At 40.2% G+C, this 17762-nt stretch overlaps 1 protein-coding gene across 11 annotated transcripts in view; it reads left to right on the top strand.

Moving 5' to 3' along the window:
- Positions 1–17762, top strand: part of FYN (FYN proto-oncogene, Src family tyrosine kinase) — a 235043-nt gene that overhangs the window by 33445 nt on the left and 183836 nt on the right. Inside the window, exon 3 of one of the 11 annotated variants that reach the window (XM_023727683.1) lies at positions 8690–8809. The exons of the other annotated variants lie outside the window; for them this stretch is intronic. The gene's annotated coding sequence lies outside the window, so the exon portion shown is untranslated. The remainder of the gene's footprint in view (positions 1–8689; positions 8810–17762) is intronic. 11 annotated transcript variants of the gene reach the window in all.

Genomic DNA, 17762 nt, shown 5'->3' with positions numbered 1-17762 from the left:
GCTCACTAGCTTTTAAGACCCAAGACGTTAGTGGAACATTTTAGAAAATTAGTTTTATTATGACATGTCAAAGCTCAAAGACCAGTTAGCATAAATTCTGTATTAACTATTCAATACCTACAGTTTATGAATGTCTACAGCATACCAAGTACTTTACATATATTGTACTTAAGTATTGCAACAACCCTGTGAGGCAGCAACGTCCCTCACCATGAATTGCTTAAGGAACCACAATTGTTACAGCAAAGATTCAAGTCAGATCTGTCTGGGTCCAGAGACTTCTCTTTCCCATACACCGCCTTACTGTAGAATTAATGTAATACTTGAGACAATATGTTTGTGCAACCTCTTTAGAAAACATTTACGAGTAAATAATAAGAAAACTCTTTCCCTCTCTAAGGAGGTCTTTTTGCTATTTCCCTCCCCCCACTCTGGATGGGCTTGCATATCACTGTGTACTGCTTCATACCTATTATTGTACTTGTAATTGAATCTGCCCAGTAGCTGTGCAAGAGAAAGACCTGGCAATTTGCTCCCATAAAGACTACAACCAAGAAAACTCTATGGGTCACTGCTACCCTCTCCCTTGGGGTCACTATGAGTCTGGATTGACTTGATGGCACCCAACAACAACAATAATAATTGTATAGTTATTTGTACAGTAACTCTGTAATATCTCTGTCTTGAGCCTGGTGCCTACAAATGTTGAATAAAGACATGATGAATGGCACATGACCAAATTAAGAGGTAATGAGAGTCCATGAAAGCCACTTTTTTCAGAGGCAAAATAGAAAATCTTACTGCAGACCCCAGAAACCATGGTTTCTCTTCTCCATCTGTAGATTTTTGTCTATGGAAACCATGCTTGTTAAGAGCATTATGTGGAGATAAGGAAATCATTCCTTTGATTTCTCTCCAAAAGTACACAGTTTCAAGGAGACGAATAGATAAGCCTTAAGAATGAAATAATCTGGGCAAGCAGGGAGAGCCTGGGATAAAAGAAAAGGAGGAGGAGCAGTAAGAGCACAAGGGAAACATTAAATAAATAAATAAATAATTACAAAGACTCTTCTAGAGTTCTTGAAGAATACAATTCTAAGTATGGTTTCCATAAGTCACTGCTTTAAATGTATAAGGTATCCTTTCTAAAAGTGAAACCCATACTCATCTGAATTTTGAAGAACATGTAATCAGGTTATGACAGAAGAACAAAAATGCACATTTTTGTATAAAAAGCTGATTAAATCGAGTCATGCTATTTAGTTGTTGAAACCATGGTTTAAATGGATTTGATTAAAAGAACATCCACTTTGGTTATAACTATTCTCAAAGAGATAGGAGAGAGGCTTGATTTTCCCACATCCTCGATGTCCTTTGTCTAACATAATTAATTAAAAGTGTTTTAGCGCCTGCCTTTAGACAAGACCCCTGTCATTTCTGTAGTTTCAGTGAGACCAAGAATTCCTGTATTCTATCTTGTTTGCAGGGTTTAGACAGCTGCCTCCAGGCCACAAATATGGCCAAAAATACTACTGCCTATTTATTTGATAGACCCAGAGGCCTTCCAAAACCTTTGGAAGTTCCAGTTTCCAAAATTGTCATTCAAAATGAAAAATGAATAGAAAAATTAAAATCTACTTTAGAATCATTGCCTATTCTTCTGAGTGAATTTCTTTAAATGTGTTGGTCTGTAAATGTAGAGTATACATGGAAATTGATCCATTCTTCTTTGTTTCTTTTGTGTTAATAAGTCCCAAGAGAAATGATAAAAATATCCCAGAATCTTATTGTGGGGCTAATAGTAAAAAAAAAATCTGCTTATAAACAGTTGAGGGTTCAAAATACAGGGCTGCATCAAGCTTTAAAGCTATGTGTATGTAATTCTTACAGAGCTGCCGGAGAAATTGAAAAACTACTCCTTGCAACTTTTTTCTTTAGTTGGGGGATAGGATTTCCAGGAGTCAGGATATCAGTAGTGCTTATGTGGATGTCCAAACGCCTGAGAATGCTGGTCACTAGGACGGCATGAGGGTGTGTCTTGGGTGTGAATGTGAGTGGGGGAGAGTTGTGTTCATGTGTACCACCTCACCATGTGTGCTGATTGTTTTAGGGACGTGGGAGAGAGTGTGGAGAGGAGGAAGAAGAGGTCAACTTAAGCACAAGTCACTGCCATTGGTAGAAGCCATTGCTTCCTGAATGGAGGGAGGGGTTCTCCAGGAGCTTGAGGTACTAGTGGGGACTGGAGAGGGCAACTCCCGTGTGTATATGGAGTTGTCCCCTAGGCCCTCTCTGATATGCGAGTTTGTGATTGCCAGCCCTGGGTACTACAGAATGACAAGTTAGTTTACATTCCCCATGTCCCCTGCGCCAACCTCCCACATACAGACTGACCCAATCTGCTGCTGACCTGGCATCATGAAAAACACGACCTCAGTGAATCATGGAATAAAGCCTGAGCTTCATACAGCCCGCTTTCCGTTTAACTAAACAAACAAAAAACCTTGTTGTCATGGAGTAAATTCTGACTCATAGCACCCCTATGGGACAGAGTAGAACTGTTCCATAAAGTTTCCAAAGCTGTAATCTTTATGGAAGCAGACTGCCACATCTTTCTCCCACAGAGCAGCTGGTGAGTTTGGACTCCTGGTCTTTCGGTTAGCAGCTGAGTGGTTAACCACTGCACAACCAGGGCTCCTTTTCCCCCACAACTAGGGACCAGGAAAAGGGAATGGCTATGTGTCTGTGTGTATGTGTGTGGTCACAGCCTGTTTTGTTATTTTTAGATGCTCTGACTCGTAGTGACCCTGTGTACGATAGAATAAAACACTGCCTGGTCCAGCTCCATCCTCACAATCCTTGTTGTGTTTGAGCCCATTGTTGCAGCCACTGTGACAGTCCCTGTTGTTGAGGGTCTTCCTCTTTTTCGCTGACCTCCTACTTTACCAAGGATGATGTCCTTCTCCAGGGACTGGTCGCTGCTGAGAATATGTCCAAAGTACATGAGACAAAGTCTCGCCATCCTTGCTTCTAAGGAGCATTCTGGCTGTATTTCTTCCAAGACAGATGTGTTTGTTCTTCTGGCAGTCCTTGGTATATTCAGTATTCTTCACCAGCACCCTAATATAAAGGTATCAGTTCTTCTTTGGTCTTCCTTATTCACTGTCCAGCTTTTGCGTGCATATGAGGCAATTGAAAATAAAATGGCTTGGGTCAGGCGCGTCTTAGTCCTCAAGGTGACATCTTTGCTTTTTAAAACTTTAAAGAGGTCCTTTGTGGCAGATTTGCCCAATGCAATATGTCATTTGATTTCTTGACCACTGTTTCCATGGGCATTGATTGTTAATGATATTGTTTGATTATTTCCACATTCCATTGGGTCGCCTTTCTTTGGAATGGGGATGTGTATGGATTTCTTCCAGGTGATTGGCCAGATAGTTGTCTTCGAAATTTCTTGGCATAGACAAGTGAGTGCTTCCAGCTTTGCATTGTTGAAACTTCTCAGTAGGTATTCCATCAATTCCTGGAGTCTTGTTTTTTGCCAGTGCCTTCAGTGTGGCTTGGACTTTTTCCTTCAGTAACATCAGTACTTGATCATATGCTACCTCCTGAAATGGTTGAACGTCAACCAATTCTTTTTGATACAGTGACTCAGTGTATTCCTTCCATCTTCTTTTGATGCCTCCTGTGGCATTCAATTTTTTTCCCATAGTATCCATCAATATTGCAACTCGAGGCTTGAAGTTTTTCTTCAGTTTTTTCAGCTTGAGAAATGCTGAGCGTGTTTTTCCCTTTTAGTTTTCTAACTCCAGATCTTTGCATATTTCATTATAATAATTTACTTTGTCTTCCCCAGCCACCTTTTGAAATCTTCTGTTCAGCTGTTTTGCTTCATCATTTGTTCCTTTCCCTTTAGCTACTCTACATTCAAGAGCAAGTTTCAGAGTCTCTTCTGACATCCATTTTGGTCTTTTTTTTTTTCCTTTTGTCTTTTAATGACGTTCTGCTTTCTTCATGTAGCTGTCTTTGATGTCATCCCAAAACTCATCTAGTCTTCGGTCATTAGTGTTCAATGCATTAAATCTGTTCTTGAGATGGTTTCTAAATTCAGGTGGGATATACTCAAGGTTGTACTTTGGCTCTTGTGAACTTATTTTAATTTTCTTTGGCTTCAAATTGAACTTGCATATGAGCAATTGATGGTCTATTCTGCAGTTGGCCCCTGACCTTGTTCTGATTGATGATACTGAGCTTTTCCATCATCTCTTTCCACAGATGTAGTTGAATTCATTCCTGTGTATTCCATCTGGCAAGGTCCACATGTGTAGTCACTGTTTATGTTGTTGAAAAAAGGTATTTGCAGTGAATAAGTCATTATCTTGCAGAATTCTGTCATGCAGTCTCCTGCATCATTTCTGTCACCAAGGCCATATTTTCCAACTACTGATCCTTCTTTGTTTCTAACTTTTGCATTCCAGTCACCAGTAATTATCAATGCATCTTAATTACATGTTTGATCAGTTTCAAACTGCAGAAGTTGGTTAACATCTTCAATTTCTTCATCTTTGGCATTAGTGGTTGGTGCATAAATTTGAGTAGTAGCCATATTAACTGGCCTTCCTTGTAAGCCATGTTGGTGCGTAAATTTGAGTAATAGTCATATTAACTGGTCTTCCTTGTAAGCCTATGGATATTATCCTATCACCAACAGCGTTGTATTTTGGTATAGATCTTGAAATGTTCTTTTTGACAATGAATGAGACACGATTCCTCTTCAGTGTGTCTTTCCTGGCATAGTAGACCATAATGATTGTCTGATTCAAAATGGCAAATACCAGTCCATTTCAGTTCACTAATGCCTAGGATATTGATCTTCAAGCGTTCCATTTCATTTTTGAAAACCCTATTTTCCTTAATTTATACTTCATACATTCCACATTCTGATTATTAATTGATGTTTGCAGCTGTTTCTTCTCTTTTTGAGTTATGCCACATCAGCAAATGAAGGTCCTGAAATCTTTACTCCAGCCACATCATCAAGGTCAACTCTACTTTGAAGACGCAGCTCTTCCCCAGTCATATTTTGAGTGCCTTCCAGCCTGTGGGACTCATCTTCTGGCACTACATCAGACAGTGTTCCACTGCTAGCCATAGAGTTTTCACTGGCCGTTTTTTTTTCAGAAGTAGATACCCAGGTCCTTCTTCCTTTTTGTCTTAGTCTGGAAGCTCTGCTGAAACTTGTCTACCGTAGGTGACCCTGATGGTATTTGAAATACTGGTGGCGTAGCTTCCAGCATTACAGCAACATGTAAGCCACCACAGTACGACAAACTGACAGACAAATGGTGGGTAGCATGCTTAGAGTTCTGTTTTAGACTGAAGGGCAAATATTTTTAGCCCTGGGCCAGAAATAGTTGTTATGAATCACCTATGATAACTTACCAGTTTTCTTTGACTTAAATTTCTGGATTATAAAACTAAGTGCTGCTCTCCAAGAAGAAAAAACATGCCCTCTGCCAATTCCAATTTTCAAGATAATTAAAGATCTGTCTTCTTAGACGTTATAAACCCAGGCAGATATTGATGACATTTGGAAGAGCTATAAAAAACCCAAAAAACCCACTGCTGTCAAGTTGATTCTGACTCATTGCGACCCTGTAGGACAGAGTAGAACTGCTCCATAGGGTTTCCAAGGCTGTAGTTCTTTACAGAAGCAGCCTGCCACATCTTTCTCCCACAGAGCGTTGGTGGGTTCGAACCATCGACCTTTTGGTCAGCAGCCAAGTGCTTAAACTATCGCACCACCAGGGCTCCTAGAAGAACTACAGATAACAGTATTTACATTGTAACTCAAGGAAAGAGTTGAGAATTTTTGAATGGTTTGTTCTGTTCCTGGATACCTGTTCCTGGATACCGAACAGTTCTTTCATTCATTCGTCAAGCATTAATAGCACCTATGGGCCAGTCACTGCTCAGGGCCAAATGTTATCTGATTCAGTTGCCACATTTTGGACTTGAGGAAAAGAAAGCTCAGCATTAAGTGAAATGATTTTCCCGAGGACTTAACATCTAGGACAGAATCTAAAAGTAGGTCTCGGACTTAAGTCCTCTTCTCTTTCCACTCCACGGTGGATGTTCTCTTATACAGAAGCTCAGTAAAGCAGAAGACAAGTGAATAATTATCACCCTCGTGTAATTTAACTGCTAATTTTATACACATCTTTTATTTTCTTTTCACTGAATTTAAAAGGACACTCTTCTTTATTTGTAGTTTTAAAAGAAGTAAAAATGTTTTTATCAAGGAGAAATCAAAGACTTAAAAAGAGAACCCTCTCTTCAAACCTCATTTGGTCACCCCTTGTGACAGTGTGAGAATGACATCCTGGGATGGTGTTCTGCAGGCAATAGGAGGCAAGGGAGGCCTGTGGGACACTCATTCTCCTCCCACCACTGGGCCCCAGGCTTAGGGATCATTTTATTGTGTTTCTCGTTATCAGTAGCATTCATCATTCCACAGACATGAGCTGTAGGATGCCAGGCCCCTTCCTCTGAGAGTCAGGAGAAATGCTGCCCACATTACAATAGAAAATCAAGACGAGCTCCCATGTACTTTGTACCATTGCTTTTTACATGGAGGATTTCTTCTGTAGCCATTGGATGCTGCGTAATTTGTATCTCTGCAACCATGCCTGCTGGGTAAAGGTTGGAATTATTTGGTTGTCTGCCTTGCGTAGACTTATTTTCTGCTGAAATCATGTGTGAAGGAGAGATTATCAATAAAATATGTATAAATAACGCTTAAAAGATACTTTTGTCACTGCCCCTAAAAACTTTTAAGAGCAGAGCTGCACTTGTTTTGAGGCTGGGATGGAATAGGCCATAAAAATTCAAGTTTTTCCCTTAAAGAAGCTTATGACTGCCCACTTTTGGCCCACAACAAAATTTCATTTGAGCAGAAAACCTTTTATATGGGAATTTCTGTATTTTTCACTTACTGAAACCTAGAGCTTGAGACAACTTCTTTCACTCATTATTACAATCAGTTTGGTTTTCCCTAAGGGGAGCCACACTCTCCCAGGCCTCAGAACAGGCAACGTCATACCTGTCTTTTTTTTCAAATTGAAGTTAATGTAAAGACGAGGCAATCATGGGCTCTTAGAGCTGGGAGGAGGTCTTCAAATCAAATCCTTCTAGTCTTAGGGGGAAACTGAGGCTGGAGATGTAAGGCCACACAATTCAGAGCAGAGATGGGACCAGCCCTTACTGCTTCAGCTCATTTTTCCCCTGTGTTCCTGCAGACCCCCACACTGCCTCTTGTAATATAAACCCATAGGTCATTGTTCATATAAGAACTTTTCAGTACCTGAAGACCCGACCCCTGCAAATCCTCCTTTACTAGACAAACAGGCCTGATTCTTAACAACTGTCCTTACATTGGGGGTCCCTGGGTGGTACAGATAGTTAAATGCTCAACTACTAGCAAAAGGTTGGCAGTTCGAACCCATCCAGAGGCACCTTGGAAGACAGGCCTGGTGATCTGCTTCTGAAAGGTCACGGCCTTGAAAACACTGTGGAGCGGTTCTACTCTGCACACATGGGGTCACTATGAGTTGGAACTGACTCGAGAGAAACACCACCAACAACATGCTTTTATTACCTGATATCAGGAATTCTATCATTCTGGTCATTTTGTCCTGGATACATTCCCATTTTCTCACTGTCTCTTTGAAAATATGGCACTGAGACATGAGCACGATATTTCAGAAATGCTCGACCAGTGTAGAGTAAGGAGTCTTTATTAGTTCTCATGAAATGCATGTTTTCTGCTTCATTATATACTATACTAATGCAGACCAAGGTTACATCTCTAATTTAGCCACTCTGGCACACCGTCAGCTTGCATTGAACTTGTGTTCAATCAAAATCTTCAGGACTTTAAAATATGAATTGCTTTAAACTCATCCCCTTTTCCAATCCCATATAGCAGAGCTGGGTCTGTGTTAGTAGCAGGAAGGGATCAGCTTTGCATTAGGAATATAGACCAGAGAGGGATCCAGAAAACAGATAGACCCATGAGCTGGGGCATGTTCATACCAGCAGCAGTCAGTAGATAGTACACAGTTTGGACAATTTGGGGAGGCACATCGGGGAAATTCTTCCATAGCTGGCAGTATAGATTGACAGATGTCTGGCAGTAGCATTTCCTGTCATGGGAACAGATGAGAGGAATGCTTGTGCTAAGACTCCAGTCAGGAAAGCTAATGCAAAGAGTTGGGTCCAGAAGAATGAATACAAAGTCAGCTACTAAAATGGAGTAGGGCCCACAGCAGCAGCTGGAGCCCAAGGAGTAAAAGGGAGCTCCAGGTCTGAAGTCAGAGTCATCAAATTGATATGTCTCTAAGTGTCCATGGCCTGGAGCCTCACCTGCCCAGAGCCTGGGATGGGAGTCTCTGGCAGAACTCATGAACAAGGGTAAGTTGCCCCGGTTGAGTAGATTGGAAGGTGCAGGGGCAAGTGATGACACCATCCTATACTTTTGCAATATATATTTTTTTACAGTTAAAAGTAGCTTGTTATCTCTGTTAGTTTTGGGTTTTCTTTTGTTTGTGGTTTTGTTTTGTTTGGTTCAGTTGTGGCAGTCATTTCAGCCTGTTTCAATCTAAAAATTTCTGTTCTTTTTTCCAATTAACAGTCCCCTTTCAGCTGTGAGTTATTTGTGACTTCTGTAAGCACATCTTGAGGAAGCATTGACCAAGGAGGAACTTAAAGAGTCCTGCTGTGCCAAGGACCTTTCTCCAAACTGATGCCTTAGGTTAGTGGCCTTGGGTGTGGTCGCCCAGTCAGCTTTGAGTCCACCAAACTGAATTATTGCTGGCTCAGATTTTCCCATCTTGCTCAGATTGGTTTTGAGTGACTCTGTCAGGTGCTTTGCTAACATCAAAGTGCTCTGTGTCTATAATCTCTCTCTAAAACCCTGTGAGAAAATGCACCGAGATAGGGGCAATAATGTGGGCATGGGAAGTTGGTAGGGTGCTTGGTTAGTCATTGCTTTGAGGGCACATGGTGGTACCTGGATGCTCTCTTGGTGTCAGTGGGTTTAAATCCAGAGGCCCACCTCCTGTAACACTCCCAAGTATTAGCCTTTAGGTGATTTTTAAGGAGGGACTAGGACCACACATTCAGATGTGGAGTGCTAATCTTTGTTTTGAGGCTTCCTCTCTACTAAAGACTGATTCTCCTGTGTGAGTGATGTGTGGTCTGTGGAGAGCAGCCCCCACTATCAGGTGAACACGCTGCTTCTTGGAAGACGTAGGGGTGTTTATTAAGTTGTGAAATGTGCCACTACTGAATATAGTCAGAGTGTAAAGTGAGAGGAGAGGAAGTGAGATGCTGTGTGGATCATTTATATTAACTGAAGAAGGTATAAAACAATTTATCCATTTGCATAGTCCTTCCAAATAAGACTGCCAAGAGAGGGTGAAATAGTTTCAGAACACGAGGCAGAGTGATGTAGTGGAAAGAGTGTGTGGGCCTCAGGGGCTTGAGTAAATCCTGACTTTACCACTTAAGATCTGTGTGATGTTGGCTCTGGGGGAAGCAAATAGTCATCAGATGTGAAATGACACTTGTGGTAAGCCTCTGAAGAGGAGGGTACAGGGTGCTGTGAAATTTATGCAAAGAGATCTGACCAACTGACGTTTGAGGTGGGATTCCAAATAGGAGTTAGATGAAAAGATGCTGTTTCGCACAGGGGGTGAGGGGAATAATAATTTACCACCTTCTGTTTGCCATTCCCTCTTTTTTTGGCCAAGGAGTGGATAATTTCCAAGTGTGATACAGAGTAGATTCGTATACAGGGTAAAAGGATGGACCGGGGAGAGGTTCCTTTTCACATTATTTTTCTGTTGTTCTGCATCAAGATTTAATGCTTTAAAACAAACAAAACTTTTGTGTGCTGAAAGACTTTGTCCTTCTCTAGAAGAGTATTCTAAAAAGTAATCCTCCTAGACTGCGGGTAGGGAGAACAGTAGTTTAAAAAACCAAAACAAAACAAAATAACTGCCACTTTGCTTATTATACTGTTAGCAGATGAAGGAAAAAAAAACAACTTTTTTCCTTTATCAGAGAGCCTGAAGTGCATCGAGGTGATTGATGCTTATTGCAAAGAAGCAAACTTGATAACTGAAAAAATTTTGACAACCCTCTGGTATTGGAAGTAAAATAACTTGTAAAATCTACTCATAAAGTTTAAAAGTTGTCACAGTGATCCTTAGTGAAGTTTTAGATATGGGGAGGCCTCATTGTAAAATGTTAGGAGTCTTTTTTTTCACATGTGGCCCTGTGAAGTGGTAGAAAAAAAAAAAAAACTTTTGACATTTACTATAATAGTTACTGTATTTTCTCATATATGGATTAATAAATATTGGCTACTAACCAAATAACTTTTTAATTATTCTATTTTTACAGTGGCCCAAAGGAAAATATAATTAGGCGTCTGTGTTTTCTAGATGGTGATATTTAACAACAACAAAATATAAGCATTTAGCTGAGTACTTAACCACTATGCCACCAGGGCTCATTCAGGAAAACGCACTTCTTTTTTGTTGGAAATATGGAAGTTTTTTGTTTGTTTCTTTTTGGGGATAGAGTCCAACTCAGTAAGTGTCTGAAGCCTGTTTGTATGTAGATTTTAGGCAACCATCATTTCATCTGATACTTAAACCAGAAATATCCATTGTCGTAGCTCAGATTTGAGATGATGAATGAAGGACATATATGTTTTCTCTAAATTACTGTATCCTCTGGCCGCATTATCTCTGAGAACTCTCTTCACTGAAATTGAAGGAATTGGCAAACCTGGATGGTTTTTCTCCAGAGGCCCTCCTTTGTTCTCTTTCCCCACAACCAAATCCCTCAGTCAAATTCATGTCCCCTCTCATTTTGGAATCACCTTCGCATGCCTGGTATTACAGACTTGTCTTTTAGTATCTGTTTCTTGCTGAATTCAGAATTCTCCCATTGAAGTCATCCGATTAGCCCTGTGTTAACAGTAGCACAGCATCTTACTCCCTAAAACTGACTTTAGAGTTTTGCGTCTCATTATCCCCCCACCTCTTTGCCTAAAGCCTTCCTTATTTTCCTTGTAATTTTTTTCCCCGCATTCACTCTTGACTTTAGTATCTCTTCTGTGATCGAATGAAAACAGATTCATTAAAGTGAAAATGGGGATGTGCTCTTTCGTTTTCATGTTATGATGTAGATAGTGTGAAACATTTCTGAAGAAAATTAAATTACCTAGACTCAGCTTTCCGGGACAGTGGTAACAGTTTTACATGTTTTTTCTACAGGTAGTACTAAAAACGGAAGAAAAACTGAAGTAAGAATACTCTTTGCTGAATTCACTGGCTTTTGAAATAATTTCTTTATCAGGTTTTAATTTTTGAGTTGGAAATAGGAGAAGGTTTTAGAATAAGCACTACTTGATTAGAATAAATCCTCTAAGAACTCTTATTCTACCTAAATTAAAACTGTGCTGCCAAAATCAAGGACCCCTGAACACGCAGAAAAATAATCTCAGAGCTTGCTCTTAAAAGGGGAGAAAAAGATGGAGTATGATGCCAACGTTGGGAGTCTGAGCATCAGAGAGATGAGTGGAATTAGGATAATTCTATAAAAATTAAGAAAGGGTGGTTTGGGCAAGTCAGGTTGGATAACAACAATGAAATAAACTTGACGAGCATTTTGTGAGCAGCAGGAGACACTCGAGGCGGGGCTAGGGAAGGGAGACCCAGGCCACTACTGCTGCCTACATCTCCTAGATTTAATTTAACAAAAGGTGGCCACGCTAGGTGAAGCTCACAGCTTAGTGTTGGCACCACCTTCCCACCTTCCCAGAGAGACATGGCTGCAGAGTTTACCTTCCATGAGTGTTGGCCTGGATAAACCTCTCCATGTGAGTCCATGTACAGAGCAAAGGATGTTAAGTTGGGTCTTCAGTGGTCATCATGGTTGATTGAAGGAGGGAGAGAATGGCCGCAGAAGGAGTGAGCACTCAGTCTAAGACAAGGGTCTAAGCCTCAGAATGTTTCTGGAGAAGCTGGGGGCTCCACAGAGGGTCAGAGTGCTGCTAGGAGGGAAGTACTGATGGAGGTGGGTCCAGGGCTCATGGTAACATGAAAATTATTTTTGCTATGATGTAGTTCATACATACAAGGGAATATATATGTGCACACACACGCACGTGCATGCACACACACACATACACTTATATACATATACATCTAGAGAGATAGAGCAAGAGAGAAATAAAACAGCCCCCTGTACCTACCATGAAGCTTAAGAACTAGAACATCACCAGTGCCTTGGGAGACCCTGTGTGCCTCCCAGGTCCTGTCCCCCTCCATCAAAGTAACCACTGTTCTGAATTTTGTGTTTGCTATTTCCTCCTTTTTTATATAGGTATGTTTCCCTAATGATCTATTATTAAGTTTTGTTTGCCTTGTGGCTATATATAAATGGTATTCTTATACCCTTTGCTTTTTTCAATCAACATTTGTTTTTAAGATTTATTGGTATTGATGCATGAAGCATCATGCACAATTCATTTATTTTCACTGCTGTATGATCTTTCTTTGTATGAGTATATCACAATTTACTCATCCATTCTCTTCTTGGTGGTCATTTGGATTATTTCCAGTTTTTTGTTACTTTAAACAAGTGTTGCTATGAACATTCTTGTATGTGTGTCCTGCTTCAAACAATTTCTCTAGGATAAATGCCCTTGGGGGATAATTTCTGTCTTACAGTGTGCATGTCTTCAACTTGACTGGATAACACCAAATTGTTTTCCCAACTGGCTGTACCATTTGACAACCCTATGAGTAAACAGACTAACTTTTGAGAAAAAGAGATGTTTGATGGAAAGATGAAGCACAGGATTAGCTAAACATTGAAGAGGAGAAGATGTCATTAGGGTCTGGTGAAGTACAACTCCCTGTCAAAGTGTAGAGTAGGAAGAACTGGGATATGAGGAGAAAGGTATAGGTTTTTTTTATTGTTTTAAAAATATATACAGTATAATACAACATTTGCCAATTCAACGTTTTTTGGTTGTACAATTTAGTGATATCAATTACATTACTCGTGTTGTACAACTGTTACCCGTAATTGTTGCCAAATTTTCCATCACCATAAACAGGAACTCAGTGCTTCCCAGTAACTCCACCTTTCCCCCTCCCTGCTGCCCCTGGTAACCACTAATAAACTTTGGTCTTTATGCAGTTGCCTATTCGTGTTATTTCATATAAGAGAGATCATTCAATCATTTGTCCTTTTATGATTGACTTTATCTCAGCATAATGTTTTCAGGGTTCATTCATGTTGTAGCATAGTTTTTTTTAATTGTTGTAAAAATATATATCTAACACAACTTTTGCCAGTTCAGCATTTTTTCATGTGTACAATTTAGTGATGTCAATTATGTCAGTCATGTTATACAAGTGTCACCCATTATAGTTGCCAACTTTTCATGTGTCATGTATCTCTTTATGGCCGCTTAATATTCCCAATGCAAAATGGTACAACCACTGTGGAAAACAGTGTGACGGTTCCTCATAAAGTTAAATATAGAACCACCAGATAACCCAGCAATTCCACTCCTAGCTGTATACCCAAGAGACTTGAAAGCAGCAATACAGACAGACACATGTACACCAGTGTTCATTGCAGCACTGTGCACAATAGCCAAAAGATGGAAACAACCTAAATGTCCATGAATGGATAAAAGGTGTACGTTTTAAACAGCCATTGTGGGAAGGGTGAAAGGTCATCTTGTACTGTTTGTAGTTGCATTGTTGTTAGGAAGTAGATTCCATCTTGGTAGGACTAGAAATACCCAGTTCTCTGTGTTTTCACTCTGTTTTCCCCCATCAACAATAATCTTTAGAGCTGTATCTGGGGAGCAGATGCTCCCGGGCATTTAAGTGTGCTGTTTCCACATCACTCTGATGGTGACGTGAATTCTAATAAAGCTTTCCAAACATACCCACAAAGAGACACACAAATATTTTGGAGATTACTTTCTTCTGAACACAAGAGATTTTTCTGACAGCCATGCTTTGTGTTTTGTAAATTCAATAAACTTATAAAGGGTTTGACATCACTGTCTCTTTCACTTCATAGGGTGATTTGATAAGAACTCAGAGCTGCTCTGTGATCCCTCATTCACTCGACCTAAGAAATGGATTTATGGCATTTTGAATAGTGAATTTGCTATGAAATAGGACACAGTCCTTGGTGAACATTTTGGCTTCATTTGTAAATTCTGACCACTCTGATGCATAAAAGATTATAGAATTTGTTTTCTTTTTGAAGAATTTCTATTTTTCCAAGTCTGGGTTTTAGTGAGGGCAATGTGTTGGTATTCCTTTGAAACTGAAAGTAGAACATTAAACCATTAAAAACATTTGTTCTTTGGTGTCTCAGAAGTGCAGCTTTTTTTAACTTGTTATTTTTGGGTCACTCTTCATTAATAGCATTCATCGGATTTATTTGATTCCAGGCCAAGGAGTTCAGTGGTGGTGGCATTTTTAAAATATTTTAATCACAGCTTTTCATCTGTTAACTCATATTGTCTTTTGGAAACTTTTGATGGTGACAGTACATATTTGGGAAGGCAGCATGGTATACTGGAAATAATATTTGTGCTTTGCCAAAAAAAAATTGGAAAGAACCTCAGTGTTGGGCAGTTGAGGTTCCATTAAGTAAATGATGATACATCCACTCACAGCAATATCATATATTAGTTTAAAATGATCATTATCAAAATTGTTAAATAAATTGGACAAATGTTTAGGTTTGTTAAGTAGAAGACGACAATATTATATGTGGAATGGAGCCCTTGTGGCACAGTGGTTAACAGCTCAGCTGCTAACCAAACGGTCAGCAGTTCATATCCACCAGCTGCTCCTTAGAAACCCTATGGGGCAGTTCTGTTCTGTCCTATAGGATCGCTCTATGAGTCAGAATAGACTCGACAGCAATGGGTTTGGTGTTCTTGCTTTTTGTGTTTTTTTGGTATGTGGAATATGAGCTTAATTTTGAAAGCAAAATGCACATGTGAGAAAAGCCTATAAAAACTATACCAAATTGTCTGGGGTCTTAAAAGCCTGTGAGTGGCCATCTAAGATACTCCACTGGTCTCATCCCTTCGGGAGCAAGGGAGAATGAAGAGAACAGGATACAAGGAAAAGATTAGTCCGAAGGACTAATGGTCCACAGCTACCAAGGCCTCCGCCGGACTGAGTCCGGCTACCACCACTGACTGCTCTGACCAGGATCACAACAGAGGGTTCTGGACAGAGCTGGAGAAGGTTGTAGAACATAATTCTAACTCACAAAAAAAAGGACCAGATTTACTGGCCTAAAGGAGACTGGAGAAACCCCGAGAGTATGGCCCCCAGACACCCTTATAGCTCAGTGGTGAAGTTATCTCCGAGGTTCACCGTTCAGCCTGGGAGTGGACAGCCCCGTAAAACCAAATGGAACTAATGAGGTACAGTAGTCCAGGGACAAGGGCCAGAGGGCAGAAGGGGACAAGGAAGCTGGTGATAGGGAACCCAAGGTTGAGTAAGGATATTGCTGATGTGTTGGAGATTGTTAACCATTGTCATAGGGCAACATTTGTAGTAACTGTTAAATGAGAAACTGTTTTGTTCTGTAAGCCTTCATCTTAAGTGAGAATAGCAGCACAATTGGAAGAGCGTAGTCAATGTCACTGAACTGTGCACGTAGAAATTTTTGAAACGATGTATCTTTGGCTATGTGTATTTTTACCAAAAAAAAAAAGGTTGAGAAGTTAGAGGGTTGATATGTTGTGGGGTTGTTAACCAATGTCATAAAACAATATGTGTACTACTGTTTCATGAGAAACTATTTGTTCTGTAAGCCTTCACCTAAAGTACAATAAAAAAATTTAAAAAACACCACCAAAATGCTAATCATTGTATTTGGGTTATAAGATTTATAACCCAAATTCTCTGTATTTATTTATGTGGTTATATTACTTTTGTAATAAAATTAATTAAAAGGGTGGATTTAAGAGAGATCATCTGGATTCAAATTGCCATTCCACCATTAACCAGACATTTGACCTTGAGCAAGCTACTTAACTGTGGAGTTGGCTTCCTCGGGAGCTAAATGATCTTGTATCTACCCCATAGGGTTGTTGCCAGTCAAATGAGAGAAAGTTCCTATGGCCTGTGTGCAGTAGCCAGTGTAGTGGTTCCCCCGCTTCCTAGCTTCGCCTTTCCCAGTGAAACAAGCTTCACCCAACACATGCCCATCAACGATGAGTGATGCCCTTTTAATGTCAGGTTTCTATTTTGCCCTGCTCTGATCTCAGTAAACACTAATGACCTCTTAGAACTTCTGTTTTAGCAGTGACAACTGATAGTTATTTTAGAGAAGTGATTGATGAGTAAGAATGCTTGGCCTTAAGTGACAAGAGGGGAAATTTGAAGAACTGGACTTCCTAAATTAAGTCCTAGAATTTCAGCTGTTCAAGTACATGTACTTGATTGACAGAATATGCTTGCTAATTTGAGGATATCCTGCTAACTTCCCCTGGCTAGTGGGGAGCGAACATGTTATATACTTACTAAATGGGTTGATTATTTTCTTGGCTTCACCAAATTCTGCTGCCTAAGGTACAAATAATGTGTAAGAGAAAAATTTAGCCAGGGTCCTCAAAGGCTCTGTGTCAGCCCTATGATGTTAAACCGAGAATTCAACACTTTGTGGTGGTATGAGATGATCATGTTCAGCAGTTACAGTAAACAGGGCCAGAGATGTTCTGTGAGATCCTATTTTCAGATTTATTTCAGGGTAAGTTACTTTTAATAGTAACAGCCAGCTACAGATTGACCAGACGCTAGAAAATATCATCTCGTACTGGATTTAGCAGTTTTCCTTAGCCAGATTTCAAAAAAGTACCCATATTCATATTGGTTCAAGTCATCTCATCTACTTGTACTGGAAGTCAGAGCATATGAGATCTCCCCCAGACTCTTAGATCCACCATCAGTTAAAGGCAGAAGTTAGCCTAGTTGTCATCCCTTTCCAATCAGTGCTTTTCTTTTCTCAAATGAGAAAACTATGCCTAGTGCATTATTGGTCAACTCAGGGCTAGAGCCCAGGTCTCTGGACTCTCAGCGTGTGTCCTGTCCAGAATAGCAGTCTTTCTCTGCCTCTAACTTGCTTTAGGCAAGTCACTGGACACGCTGAATCTCAGTTTTAGTATAGATGAGGAGTTTGCTCTCTAAGGCCCCATCCACTCTAAAGTCCGGAGATTCAGTAATTCCACTAGCTATGTCTGTTTTAAAGTTTCATCCTCTTGAGAAAAAACAAAAACCTGTTACTGTCGACTCGATTCCAACTCATAGTGACCCTATAGTAAAGAGTAGAACTACCCCATAGTGTTTCCAAGGAGTGGCTGGTGGATTCGGACTGCCAACCTTTTGGTTAGCAGCCAAGTTCTTAACCACTGCACCACCAGGGCTCCAAGCATCTTGAGAGGTGCTAACAATTAAACCATAGGAAATCAACTGTAAATTTTGGGCCTTTAAAGACTGAGCCCCTGAATCATACCCCGTGTCTTTTGTGTATGACTTGGTGGGATTAGGCCCTTTCTGCTTAAGGCCACAGTTCCCCATTGCCAGTCAGTCTTCATGGCCCTTACACTGGCCAAAAATGGCATGGCACAAACC

This window comes from Trichechus manatus, unplaced genomic scaffold, assembly GCF_000243295.1.
Source record: "Trichechus manatus latirostris isolate Lorelei unplaced genomic scaffold, TriManLat1.0 scaffold00017, whole genome shotgun sequence".
In the NCBI taxonomy this organism is placed as follows: domain Eukaryota; kingdom Metazoa; phylum Chordata; class Mammalia; order Sirenia; family Trichechidae; genus Trichechus; species Trichechus manatus.
Note: the sequence above shows the minus strand (reverse complement) of the source record. Positions and strands in the feature narration are given on the sequence as shown.